General features: G+C 43.5%; 1 long non-coding RNA gene across 2 annotated transcripts in view; it reads right to left on the reverse strand.

The window, feature by feature from the left end:
- Positions 1-2,978: 2,978 nt before the first annotated feature.
- Positions 2,979-14,061, reverse strand: part of LOC138919362 (uncharacterized) — a 135,844-nt gene continuing 124,761 nt past the window's right edge. For both annotated transcript variants that reach the window (XR_011429519.1, XR_011429520.1), the window contains exon 3: positions 2,979-7,335. This is a non-coding gene — a long non-coding RNA (uncharacterized lncRNA). The remainder of the gene's footprint in view (positions 7,336-14,061) is intronic.

Raw genomic sequence — 14,061 nt, forward strand, 5'->3', positions numbered from 1 at the left:
ACCCCTAGTTCACCATCACAACTCAGCAACTTTACTAAATGGGCAAAGCTTGGCACAGGAGGAGCCTGCCAGCATCCTGATTCAGGCGACTTCCATTCTGACTGGTCAATGTCCAGGCCAAACCCATTATTAAATAGTTTGCATATTCGATTAGACATGCCCGTTAGACTGCCCAACGCTGCTGAGCCTTCTCAAACCCTGCCAACAACCTGCAGGCACAGCCACCCGCTGCAGACCTGCTCTCCACTGCCTGCTTCCTGGGGCCTGGTGCCCACACAGTCCACTCCCACTGGTCCCAGTGGAAGAACAAAGGAAATGAAGGGCCTGCAATCATTCTGGCTCTGAGGATTGGACAACCTTCACATGCTTGGCAGGCTTATCATTAGGACGTTTTTTACTGCCCTTTTCTGGTCGCCAACCCTCTTTAAGCTTCCTAAATTAATAATGATGAAGCTCTTTAAGCTGTTTCTCCAGTCTTTGTGTTTGATGATTTCCGTTCTCAGGGGCCTTTTTCTCCTTCTCTAGAAGCCCTGTACCAGGCTCTCCTTCATTTGTATCTATTCTCAGATATCCACAATGATAACCATTGTGGATTAGGTCATTGGGAGGAAAAATTTAAAAAAGGAAACACAATTGAGAAAAAGAAAGAAATAGCCCTTTAGGTATTGCTGAGTTGAGGATTTGGGTCAGAAACAATATGAAATTTCATGGGTTCTTTTCCCCAGGGAAAGGACCCACAAGGAGCAAGAGGATGGAGTGCTCCTAAAGGATCATATATAACATCTAGCCCACGGCAAAGGCAGAACAAAACGGTGAGGGTGGAACGCCCAGGACCAACACTTGAACCTGGGCTTGAGTTTGCCTGTATAAGGAGGGGGAAAATTTCCCTCTAAAGCAATCAGTTCATCATAAGGCAATAGTCCTCTGCTTTGGGATAATCATCTATTCTTTCTCCTTAATGAGAAAAATAGTGCTACCAGGTCCAACAGATTCTTCCTCCTTCTCCTCCTCCATCTTACTTCCCTTCTATTTCTGCATCATTAGACTTTTCTTATCCCACTGAAGAAACACAGAGAGGGAGCGTTCCAAAGGACCACGGGCTGCCCACCTGGCAAGGAGGAGTCTCACTGTGCAACATCAGCCTTGGATGGGAGCCAGGGATTCCAGCTGTCAACCTTCCAACAGAGGGGAAGGGCTGCCCGCTAAAGTAGGAAACCAGAACGTCTCAGAGAAGTGAGGATGTCTTTGGGAATTGCACACCGGCTCCGCTGCAAAGTTTAGCTTCTCCAATTCAATCCAATGCAAGAGAGAAGTGTTGAGTACTTTCTGTGTGTCAAGTGCAAGGTACAGAGGATTTCCCTGACTTTATTTTAGGGAAAAAGCTCATTGTCTGGCTATAAAATGACTAAAATTAGCCAATCTGTAAAATAGTGTCAACAAGGACTATCTCTTTGCGACAGGCACAATACTATACGTTCACCAAATCTAGTTTGTTCTCTTTCTGGGCACACAGCTAGACAAGATTTCTTAGCTTCACCTGAAGTGCCCACATGACTGAGCTCAGGCTAATAGAATGTGCATGGAAGGGTTGAGTGCTGCTTCCAGGCCTGGCCTCTGAAACTTTTCCCACAATCCTCCATGCCTTGTCTATTCCTCCTCAGCCAGCTGGATGCAAAACCCCAGCAGAGGGCTCAGAGGCCCTACAGGAGGCAGAGCCACTAGATGGAAGAAGTGCAAAGAGCAAAGCCCCCAAGCCCAACACACATACACACACGGGTCATGTTGGACTGTGATACGAACAAAAATAATCTTATTGTGTTAATCCACTGAGATTTTAGGGTTGTTTGTCACAGCAGCTAATGTTACTTACCCTATCTAATATACTCGTGGGTTTCATTAACAGATGGAAGAGAGAATACATTTAGAGTGCCTAGTTCTATGCCTGATATATAGCAGGTGTCTGGCACTGTACCAGAAACATAGTAGGTGCTTAATAATTGAGGATTGTGAGATGTGAAGCTGTTTGCTTTTCTTAGAGGCCCTAGAGGCAGAATCTTTGCCATGAGCCTTTGTAGCTGATGAAAGGGAGGAAGGTCCCAGAATGGAGAACCAATGGAAACACAGGGACAGAGGTACAGGGAAGCTGTTGAAGAAAAAGGCACACGGGGAAATTTTAAATGGCGTAGATCTTTCTATCTGACTTCTTCAGGGCTTTGTTAAATACTCCAAACCTGCCAGCTTCCTTGAGCCCCTGGCCTCTCTACAGGTCCCGAGCCTCTCTCTCTGGCATGTCTGTTGGGCATCCCTTTGTTCTGGCAATTTCCGAGAGACATCCCTCCTTCTCAGCCTTTGCCTGGCCTCTGGATCCAGCCACCTTGACTCTTTTATAAAGTGCCTACTATATGCAAAGGCACTGCATTAAATACTTACCAAGGCCAGGAGGTTGAGAGTAGTCAGCCCTGGTGCAAAGCAAAAAGAGAGTATATTGTAGAAAATGTAAAAAAAAAACAATAAAACTAGTGTCAGTCTGCTTTTTATTATCACCGTGTGAAGGCAATGCCAAATAAAGTCAGTAATGAAAATCCCTCCCTGTTCAGCTAGTCCCCCTACCACTCCCACACCGCTGGAATGACGCTGGCCGGAGACACAACATCAAACATGACATGGGCCCTGCCTTCAAGTTGCCCGTAGTCTAGACAGCTAAATGAATGAATAGTGTGGGGAGCAGAAAGCATCAAGGAAGGTTCTTCCTTTTGCAGGACCAGACCTAAGATTCCACTAGATGAAAGAACACGAGGCACCGTGACCCAGAAGCCACGTGATGCAGCCGGGAGAAGACAAATAGTTCCCTGTGGCTGGAGGTAAAGATGCACCTGAGCAAACAGATGCTGGTCAGAGGATCCGGCTGGGGCAGCCAACAGAAGCCAGTTCTGGGAGAGCCTTTATCCTGCTGGCAATAAGAAACTAACAAAGCCTGATTTTCCTTTTTTACAACTTTATTGAGATATAATTCAAACACCATACAATTCATCATTCAAAGTGTACAGTTCAACCGCTTGTTGTACATTCACCAAGTTCTGCATCCATCACCACAATCATTTTGGAACCTTTCCATTACTCCCCAAAAGAAACCCCGCACCCCTCAGCTGTCACTCCCAACCCTCCTCTTGGATACATGCCTAGGAGCAGTGAAGGGTTTTTAAAACAGGGAAGTGAAAAATTAGATTTCCATTTTTAAAAGATTACTGGCTGACCTACCAGTGCCCCAGGGCCGGCACACACTGACATGCATGCACGCACACACGCACGTGCACGCACGCACACACACACACACACACACACACTATTTCTTTCATCACACTCATGACCTAAGTGGGAGAACCTACCTGCAGCCCCGGGCGCTTACTCCTCACCAGCTGCAGCCCCTCAAACGCTGCACGTGCATACCCGGCCCACCCCTGCACAGGCCCCACCTGAGACACTTAGCAGAGCCGGCCTGGGCTTCAGGCAAGTTTGCATCTTTGGGTTTGGCTTCCTGGACTGGCTCCTCTGTCCTCTGAGGTTTTCCATCTCTCTTGGCCTGTTCATGACCTCTGAGAGAACTCTTTCCCCTCCAAACACTCCTTCCGTGCTTACCCATCCTGTCAAACCACACGGCTCCCCCTCCCCAACAGGGGCAGAGCCAGGGGCTGTCAACAGCAGCAGTGACCCGTGATGCATCCTGGGCTTACAGAAGCCCCTGGAATTCTCTCAGGACTCCTGCAGGGAAGGTGTTATTGTCCTCATTTTAGAAATGGGGAAACTGAGGCTCGGAGAGTTTAAGTGCCATTCCTTAAAGCTCCACTGCAAGCGAGTGGCAGAGCCGAGCTTCCACCTGACGGGCGAGATGCTGTCAGCCGTTCGGATTGCTTTCGGCCGCACCGGACAAAGCTCTGATACACCAGCCTCGGCCGATGGGGGCAATTTCTTCTCACCAAACAGTAGGACCAAGTGGAGAACTGGCGCAGCACGTCTGCGGCGTCAGAGAAGTCCCGACTCCTTGCGTCTTTCTGCTTTGCCATCCTTAGCGTGGGACTTTCACTTTCAAGATCAAAATTTCTACTCCCAATCCTGTGCTTTTTTATCAGAAAAACAATAGCTTTACCCAAAGACGAATTCACAAGGCTTCTCACTGGCTCATTAGGAATTTGTAACATTCCTGCTACAAACAAAATTAGCATTAGTTACCAAGGGAGAGGGAGCATGGACACTGGGCAGAGAACCTAGGAGACCAGCCCTGAGCACGGTCCAGGCCCTCTGGTCTCTCACACTCTACCTGCACCGACTAAGTCTCGCTGCCTAGGCTCAGCTGCCTCCCCTCACCCGCAACGTGCTCTGCTAAACCGCAAAGCTGAGCATGCGGGAGAGCCTGCTGGATCATCAGCGTCATCAGCTGAGTGCATATTCCCAAGGGCAAGGGGAGATGTTGGTGACTTCCTTTGCTTTGGGCAGAGTAAGAAAGCCCTGGGAAGACTCTCCAGCCCTCACAGCAACGGTGGGCCTCAGTGGAAAGGTATCCGATGGACTCAGTTCCAGGCCTGCCACAAAGCACTTCTGCAGAAACTTCAGACTCTCAAAAGGGCTCAAGAATAGATTACGTACTAATCAGCATCCCAAGACAAATGGAAAAGACGGGACATGTGTGATTTCTGAGCAGCATTAACCCGGAAATTGGAGGGTAGAGGGCAAGGAGAGATGTGAGGTACAGGTAGAAAAGGAACCTCTTAGATGACAATAAAATACAGAGTCCTAGAAATATCCACGTTTACAAGGGCATTAACTTTGCAGTGGTTTCATCTATCCCGTCCTCCACTCCATCTGGCTGAACGGCCGTGTGACTGAGGAAGCTTGATCATGTGATATTTCCACAAAGGAAAAGAACCTCGCAGCTTGGATCACCTCCCCCGGGCAAGCCGGGCCGTGCTCCTCAGGCCTGGTCACCTGGGTGTTACTTTCCCCACATCTCACTCTTCTAAAGAGGCTGGATGTGAGCCTCACTCAGGGCACCTCCTCTCCGGGCTCAACTGCCTCCCTGCTCTCTGAAGATTAAACCTGTGACAAGCCTCACTAAATGTCGAATCATCTCAGATTTTTAGCAAACACCCTTCAAAATTGAGACCCCAGGGGGGAAAAATGTAATGTTTCATGGGAAGTACCGGGTAATGGAAAGATTACAGGCTCCCGGGGTAGCAGCCCTGGGCTGGAGAACCCGGATTCTAGACTCACGACGAGCCTCCCTGGCCCTCCATCCATCTCCTCATCCATAAAATGAGGGTTCAAATTAGCGGAGATTGAAGTTCATTCTGGCTCTAAGCCATGACTCTAGGGATGGGCTCGATCACACTCAGGGACGTCGTACTTCCTTTTTGTATGAATATTCTCAGAAAATGTGACTTAATCAAAGATATTCATGACAATAACAGGTGAGTGGTTACCATGAGCTCTGCAAAGTAGTTTAACCTGGTAACTCTTTTAGTCCTTTTAGTCTTTTAGTGGGGTAGGTAGGTATTGTGAACAGCTCCAGTCTACTGATGAAGTACCAGGCACAGGAAGACAGCTAATCAACCACCACGTTTCCACTTCGGATGTCCTAGAGGCATCTCCAATTTAACAGATCAGCAACTAAACTCTGACTCCCCCGCTCCACCCCATCCACACCTACTTCTCTCTCAATCTTCCCCAGCTTGGTGGATGGCAACTCCCTTCTTCCTCATACCCAAGCCAAAAACCTTCAAGTTTCTGTCACCTCCAATTCATCATGTCAGCTTTGCTATCACAATATATTCAGAACCCACTGTTTCTTACCACTCCTAGTGCAACCATCCTAGTCTAAGCCTCTAACTTGTGTTGTCTGGACCATTGCGTCAGTCTTCATACTGACCTCCCCATTTCTACCCTTCAGTTCCCCATCACGTGTGCGCGCACACACACACACGCACACATGCACACATGCATGCATGCACACACACAGTATTTTCTCTATACCATCGCCAGAATGATTCTTTGCAAATCTAAGCTATGTTATGGCAATCCTCTGTTCAAAACTTTCAGTGGCTTCCCATCTCTCTCTGGATAAAATCCAAAGTCCTTACTCTGGCCTCCAAGGTCCTCCGAGATCTCCCCACCCCCAACCTCTCTGAGCTCCCCTCCTCCCGTCTCTCCGTGGCTTCCTCCTCCCCAGCCATGCTGGCCCCTTCACTCTTCCCCAAGCACACCGGGCATCCTCCTGTGTCAGCCTTGCCTGGGCTGCCCTTTCCTTGGACATCCAAATGCCTTGTTTGAACACTTCAGTGGGTTTCTGCACTGTACCCAAAAGACTCTGACTACATTAATAGCACCTCTCTCTTCTCTCTGTATCTCCCTAGCTTGGCTCATTTTCCTCTTCAGCACACGTCTCTGCCTGACATATTTTATGTTATTTGTTATTTTAGTGTACTTCTCCCTCTACCAAAGGTAAGCTCTATAAAGACAAAGACCGTGTGTTTACTGTTGAACCCCCAGGGCCTGAAGAGTGTCGGGCATTTTAAAAAGTCACTCAGGGGGACGGAGGTGTTAGCTAACGCTATGGTGGTGATCATTTTGCAATACGTAAGTGTATCAAACCAACATTTGTACACCTTAAGCTTACACAGTGTTATATATCAATTGTGTCTCAATAAAGCTGAAAAAAATAATAGATATAGGGGGCTCTTGTTATTTAAGTCTAGTCTTTTCCTGAAATGCCACTGGACAGTGAATTTTTGCATAGCAGAAGCCCATATTCTATTACATTTAAGGGAAAAATAATAATCTGTTCCCTATATCATCTATATTCCTTAATCACCTATAAAACAGCCCACTGTGGATTTCTTCATGATATAAGGCATTTAAAACACCAATTCCTAATTATTTGACTCTTAATGAACTCATTAGTATGTTTGTGAATACTGAAAGAATTACACTTTGCTACTACATGGAAAGGAACCATAGTCTGTAATGTAAATAAACAATAAAATGATTTGTTAAAGATACATAAAGAATTGCAAATATATCTCTCAAAATAAAATAAACAGTTTTTTCAATGCTTACTTACTCAAGGCAGAGTTACCCGAGAGAGAGATGGCAGTCACTCTTCCTGTATGATTGTGGGAAAGAGAGGTCACAGGAGCTGGTGAAGGAGTGAGTTGAATTCCCAGCGTACATCCTTTTCATAATCAAGGAATTCGTAGGCAGTCTTCTCTTCTTGGCGTCCCAGAATTTGGACATGGATGGAGGACATTGGATCATCATCCATAATCATAAATGAGGCAACAGCATCTAAAAAAAACCCTTAAAATAAGCGTCTGTTTTCACGCAACTATATAATTTATTATCCACACCAGGACAATTTTGAAAGTGAAAGAGAGAAAAATAAATAAAAGTATACTTTTTAAGTATGCATTTATAGATTGACAAGTAGTTCTATAAAGTAATTCCAGTCTAAAATTATTTTCAAAAATAAAATCGTTTCTAAAAATAAAAAATCGGTGTACATTAAAACAAAATATTTTAAATTATTTTGATTGATTTGTCTAAACAGTTAAAAATAACCTAAGCAGAATATTATTCTTATTTCATAAACACTTATTGTAATCAGTTTTGGAGTTATATCTCTGTCTAATACCACATCACAGGTATTTTTCTAAAGAATGTATTTTTAATATATATATTTCTATTTTTTCATAAAATTGCCTGCAATCTCTTTCGAAGTTGCATTTTCCAGCTTACAAATAGTTTTGAAATTGTTGACACCATCAATTGCCTCTTCTCAGTTGACCATAGTATTTTCAATTAAGAAAATATTCTTTCTATAGGTGCTGAGGTACCTGGTAAGTGAAGAAGTAATCGTAATAAATGAAAAATAGTCTCAATTTTCATTTTTTTCTTGGCCAACCCTGATGGTCTAGTGGTTAAGATTCTGCACTCTCACCACAGCAGCCCAGGTTCATTTCCAGTCAGGGAACCACACCACCCATGTGTCAGTTGTCATACTGTGGCAGCTGTGAGTTGCTATGACGCTGAAAGCTATGCCACTGGTATTTCAAAAACCAGCAGGGTCACCTACAGTGGACAGGTTTCAGCAGAGCTTCCAGACTAAGACACATGCGAAAGAAGGACTTGGCAACCCACTTACGAAAAAATTGGCCATGAAAACCCTATGAATAGCAGCAGAGCATTGTCTGATACAGTGCTGGAAGGTGAGAGGGTGGTGGGAAAAGACCAGGCAGAGTTCTGCTCTGCTGGACACAAGGTCACTAGGAGTTGGAATCAACTTCATGGCACTAACAACAAAAGTTTTTCTTATTGAAATGTGATACTATTTCAGTACAGTTTTCACAGGTGCCATCTTTTTGTCATTCAGGAAAACTTTCTTTGAGAAATATTTTACAAGATAAAACTCATCAAATAAGTTGTCTCTACTTACGATTTTTTTACAATGTTTTGCCAAATTTAGATGCTACAAAATCATCTCAATTTCATTCCATTCCGGTACAGAATATAAATTCATCCAGTTAAATGTGAAAATTCCACCAAAATATTCTTCCCATAAGTAAGATATTTCAAAGCCTAATTATTTGCTCTCAAATTTAAGTTATTTAATTTGTTCAATTCCTACTTTGATTTTGTAGGTACAAATTTTGTTTTCAATAATTACATTTTCCTAAAAGCTCCCAGAGCTGAAGTCTTTTGGCTGACCATTCCCTGAATACTTGATTAAAGATTACCAACTGATTTTAAACAAAATTAAAACAAAGTTTGGAGGACTCATTCATTTAAAAAAAAAAAAAAACCCTAAAAGGTCAATATATATTGTAGTACACTTGAGCTGATTTACAAAGCAACCCTTCAAAGGCTCAAGCATAGCTAAAACCTAAGAACATGCAGAGAAGAAAAAAGACGGGGACCAGCCCAGTGGCCTAGTTTGCATGCTCTGCTTCAGTGGCCCTGCGTTGCCAGTTTGGATCCTGGGCACAGACCTACACACCACTCATGAAGCCATGCTGTGCTGGTGTCCCACATACAAAATAGAGGAAGCTTGGCACAGATGTTAGCTCAGGGACAATCTTTCTGAAGCAAAAAAAAAGAGGAAGATTAGCAACAGATGTTAGCTCAGGGCCAATCTTCCTCACCAAAAAAAAAAGCACATACTGCCAGGTTGAAGCACTTTTAAATTTGACATCATCTCTTTCACAGATATTTTGTAGCTCAGAATCTCTGTGTATAAATAAAAATATCTATAATGTCTGTCAACTATTGCTTCTATTTTGTTGGTAGACTATCACAGCTTGTCTGGATGCAGTTATGAACTATGAACACACTACATCTAGTTCCAAATACATTTCTGCTCCACAGATTTCTTAATTTAGTAAGAACGCTATTTTTCCCATGATGCTGTGCTCCACCAAAATCTGTATTTGTACTGTATTTGTAGTTCTACAGGCATCTTCGCTGTTGAATTGTTTTTAAGTGAAGTGATAAACTACAATAAAGTCAGAGGCTGTATCTTTGACAGAAGAAACTTTCAAAAGCTTTCCTTTGAGTCCATGAATTAGCTAAAAAAAAAAAATCAAACCATTACTGAAATTAACTGACTTTCTCTTGAAGAAACTGACATAAAACTGCATCATTCAACTGTTTGTGACATTCTGCTGCTGCTCATGGAGCCATCCCCCTAATAAATATCACTTTACTTTTCCTTGGCACACAAGAGAAAATGAAACCAAAATTAAGCAAAATTACCTTGGAAGAATAGTCATCTCACCTAACTGAAGAGTCATACTTCCCAGAGTGACAGAGAAACACAACTGCACGTGTGAAACTGGCATCATCAGGCATGGCTGTCTTAAAATAGCCATGAAATTTTTAAAATAGACGGTGATGATTTTCACCAGATTTTGTCTTCTGGGCTCAGCTGCGGTCAGTGATATTCCTACAGCCCCCAGAGCATCTGGCAAACATTAAGTAGTTGTGCCAGTTTCACATTCATCAACATTCTGGAGCAAAGGATATACAGGACTTAATTTTTCATTAAACATGCACCTTTTTAGCTCAGTGCTGCTGAAAGGGTTTTGTTTTGTTTTGCAAAAAAACAAAGCAAGGAAAAAAACAGTAGTATCACACAATAAGGTAAAAAATATAGATTATAGATTTACACTAAGTGATATCTGAAAAGCCACTGAGGTAGCAGCTGCAAGAGCGTTCAGACCATTCTGTCTACACTGCACGGTGGGACTGACCACTCAAACTATTTTCAGCACACATTTCCCCATCCACGAAACCCAAGCCATCTCATGAGTCCTTCTGAACACGATGACTCTATGTCCTGGTGGCTCCAGGATCTCACACAGGCTGAGGGTCACGCAAGTTGCCAGCAGTGGCAGCAGCCGTTGGATACCTTCTCCCATCATTGACCACTTAGACCAGAATGAGTTCATTGTTCCTGGCCACTCACAGCCGAGGGGAACGGGCTATCCCTCAGAGCCCTCTGGAGGGAATCAATGGTGTCAACACCTTGTCTGTCTATATTATGTTAACATATTGGGGTTTTTTTCTTTTCTCTTTTTTTGGTGAGGAATATTGGCCCTGAGCTAACATCTGTGCCAATCTTCCTCTATTTTGCATGTGGAACACCACCACAGCATGGCTTGATGAGCAGTGTTTAGGTCCATGCCCAGGATCCAAACCCACAAACCCCAGGCCAGTGAAGCGGAGCATATGAACTTAACCACATCACCACAGGGCCAGCTTTTCCTTAAAGCTGGTAGGGATCCTACTTTTCCTTAATTCTTCAATAAAATAGCTTAGTCAGATATCCATGTATTTGTAAAATGCCCAGGGCTTACAATTTCCAGCTCACCTTTTACTCCAAATTTCTGTCTCCACTCTGGGGGCCACCCTTCAACATTTCCTCAGGGCACACTTCATTTAAAACAGGAAAGTGAGGAAGAGTTTACTGAAGGTTTGGGAAGAAAGAAGTAGGTGCTGCACAGCATGGAATAGAAAACAACTTAAAATTGAATATTAGGCGCCATACTTGCAAAGCTTGGACATCTTCCCGCTGTTTGGAATGCAGGACCAGCCATCTTCCTCCCTTCTCGCTGGCCACTCTCTTTCCAGTGCTCATTTACGTCCATGCCCCTTAGAGGCAAAACTCCTTAAGGACATACAGGCTTTTCAAGTAGTTTTCTAGATTCACTTCCCACCTCTGATATCTCCTCCTTGTGTGATCTCAGAGCCATTATTTAACCTTTATACTCCTCCGTTTCCTCATTTGGAAAACAAGTATGACATTATTCAGCCATAAAAAGAAATCGGTATTGATACATGCTACAACATGGATGAACCTCAAACGCATTATGCTGCATGCAAGAAGCCAGACACCAAAGTTCACATATTATATGAGTTCATTTAAATGAAATGTCTGGAATAGGTAAATCCATAGAAATAGGAAGCAGATTGGTGATTGCAAGGGGCTAGAGGAGAGAGGACTGAGGAGTAACTGCTTAAGGGGTATTAGGTGGAACTGTGTTCCCCCAAAAGATATACTGAAGCCTTAACCCCAGTACCTCAAAATGTGACCTTATTTTGAAGTAGGATTTTTAGGGAGGTAGTCAAGTTAAAATGAGGTGATTAGGGTGCACCTAATCCCAAATATGACTGGTGTCCTTATAAAAAGGAGAAATTTGAACAAAGAGACCAACAGGTAGAAGAAAGCCAATGTGAAAACATACAGGAAGGACACCATTTGAAGATGGAGGCAGAGATCAGACTGGCGCAGCTGGAAGCCAAGCATCACCAAGGACTGAGGATTCTGCTCAGAGTCTAAGAAGGAGCATCGCCCTGCAGACGCTGACTTCAGGCTTCTAGCCTGCAGAGCTGGGAGGCAATACATTTCTGTTTTAAGCCACCCAGTTTGTGGTACTTTGTTACGGCAGCCCTAAAAAAACGAATACAATGGATACGGGGGTTGTTTTTCAGGTGATGAAAATGTTCTGGAACTGGATAGAGGCAGTGGTTGCACAACATTGTGAATGTATTGAATGTCACTGAATTGTTCACTTTATAATGGTTAATTTTATGTTGTGTGAATTTCACTTCCGTAAACACACACATAAGTATGACAACATCACTACAGTTGTGAGTATTCAATGAGTCAACACACAGGAAGCACTGAGACCAGTTCCTAATACATAGTAATCACTCAATAGAGGTTGGATACTGTTACTATTCCCAGCAGTCTCTCTTCAAATTTCCCACCTCTAACTATCAAACAAGGAGCAGCAACTTCCCCAAGATCTGTTTCCTCTTTCTGCAGAGACAGCACTGCGTGAAGGTTGAGTCTGAAATGTCTTCCCTTTTCACATAAACTGTCCCAATGACTCATTTTCCCAAGAGTTTCTCACCCACGAGATGCATTGGACTCCCCTCCCACCCACCACCACTACCACCCAAGTATTCAAACATTAGCGGCGGACAAATTTATAAAAATTGCAATTATTTCCATCCCATCTCACTAAGAGGCTGGACAAGCCCTTTCAGTTGTCCTTCTCGGGGGTGAGGGATGACTCTATGGGGCCCACCCACACTCTCTCCTGCCGCTGACCAGCATTTCTCCAGGCTGTGAAGGTAGAAGCCAGCAAGGCCAGTTGTTTACATGGAAATCAAACCTAACCCAGGTCTCTAGGTTCCAACCAAGTGGGTTTATTGTCTTCTACTCGGTTCGTTACATGAGGAGAAAGCCCAAGTGGGTGGATTGTCAATCTATTAAAATAACGCAAGACCCAAAAGAACTAAGAATTAAGGTCTTGCTTTTAGAGGATAAGAAAAACTCAGAGAAAAATTACTTGCTGACTTTGAATCTTCTTGTTTGTCATCCTACCCCCTAGCATTACAGAAGAGAAAGATGGAAAGCTTTGCTAAATATTGAGAAACTAGCCTTTGAGAGATTTGACGCTTTGTGCGAGTGGGAAATTGATCAGAGGAGGAAAGGAATGGAAAAAATTGCGCAAGTAAACTCGAGCAATGAAAGGAAAAATTCAAGGAGACACGTCAGACCATAGCAGCCGATTTGAAGCAAGTGTGCCATAGATTTGGGGCAGGCTTTTTGGAAAATATATGCCTCAAATTACATTTCACAGAATTGCTGTTAATGCCCTACAACTTGTTGTAACATGCTGCATCTTCAGGAAGGCTGTTTTTTATTATTAATGTTTTATTGTTTCTGTAGTAGGCACTATAGGAGAGAGTAAGTGGGAGTGAAAATGCAGCAGCAAGCTCTCAGCCGTGCATCCAGGTGCCTGTGAAAAGCACTGGTTTGAATGATTCTATTACAAGCTAGATACATATTTATGTCTGAGTTGCCTTCTTGTTCATAAATATTTCCTCTGGTGTCTCCACGTTCTTCCCCATCCTTTTAGGGACCAGCTAACCCCATAATCAAACACTACTGGGCGAGCTGTGGAAAAAGAGAGCTGTTTCCCAAACCGTCGCCAAAGGAGGAGAAAGACATCAAACGTGCAATTCTTATCACAATATTAACTGGTTGCTGGGAAAGGAAATTCCCTCCCTTTCATCTGTTGAGATTGTCAGCAAAATGGAGGCTACATTTAGAAAGAAGAAAACAGTCCTTACTATAGGATAGAGCAAGTGAGAAACTTTATGAGTCAAACAAATAATGATGATAAGAATAATTATTAAAACAATTGTAGCCAAGATTGATGGAGTACACAGGCCAGGCCCTGTGCTGAGTGGTCTATGTGATTTATCTCATTTAATCCTCCAGGCAGCCTATGGGGTAAATGTCATTATACCTATTTCACAGATGAAGCAACTGAGACTCAGAAAACATCGCCAAGTTCATAACCTATTAAGCAGAGCCAGCCCTCCGATTTAGGTTTATCTGATTCTGAAGCCCACGGCGTAATTACGATTCTCCTTGCCAAAATGAAAGTTCTCACACGCCCAAGGAAAATGATACCAATTCTGTCTCCAGTGAATTTTTAT

The sequence above is a fragment of the Equus caballus genome, chromosome 20 (assembly GCF_041296265.1).
Source record: "Equus caballus isolate H_3958 breed thoroughbred chromosome 20, TB-T2T, whole genome shotgun sequence".
NCBI classification, from domain to species: Eukaryota; Metazoa; Chordata; class Mammalia; order Perissodactyla; family Equidae; genus Equus; species Equus caballus.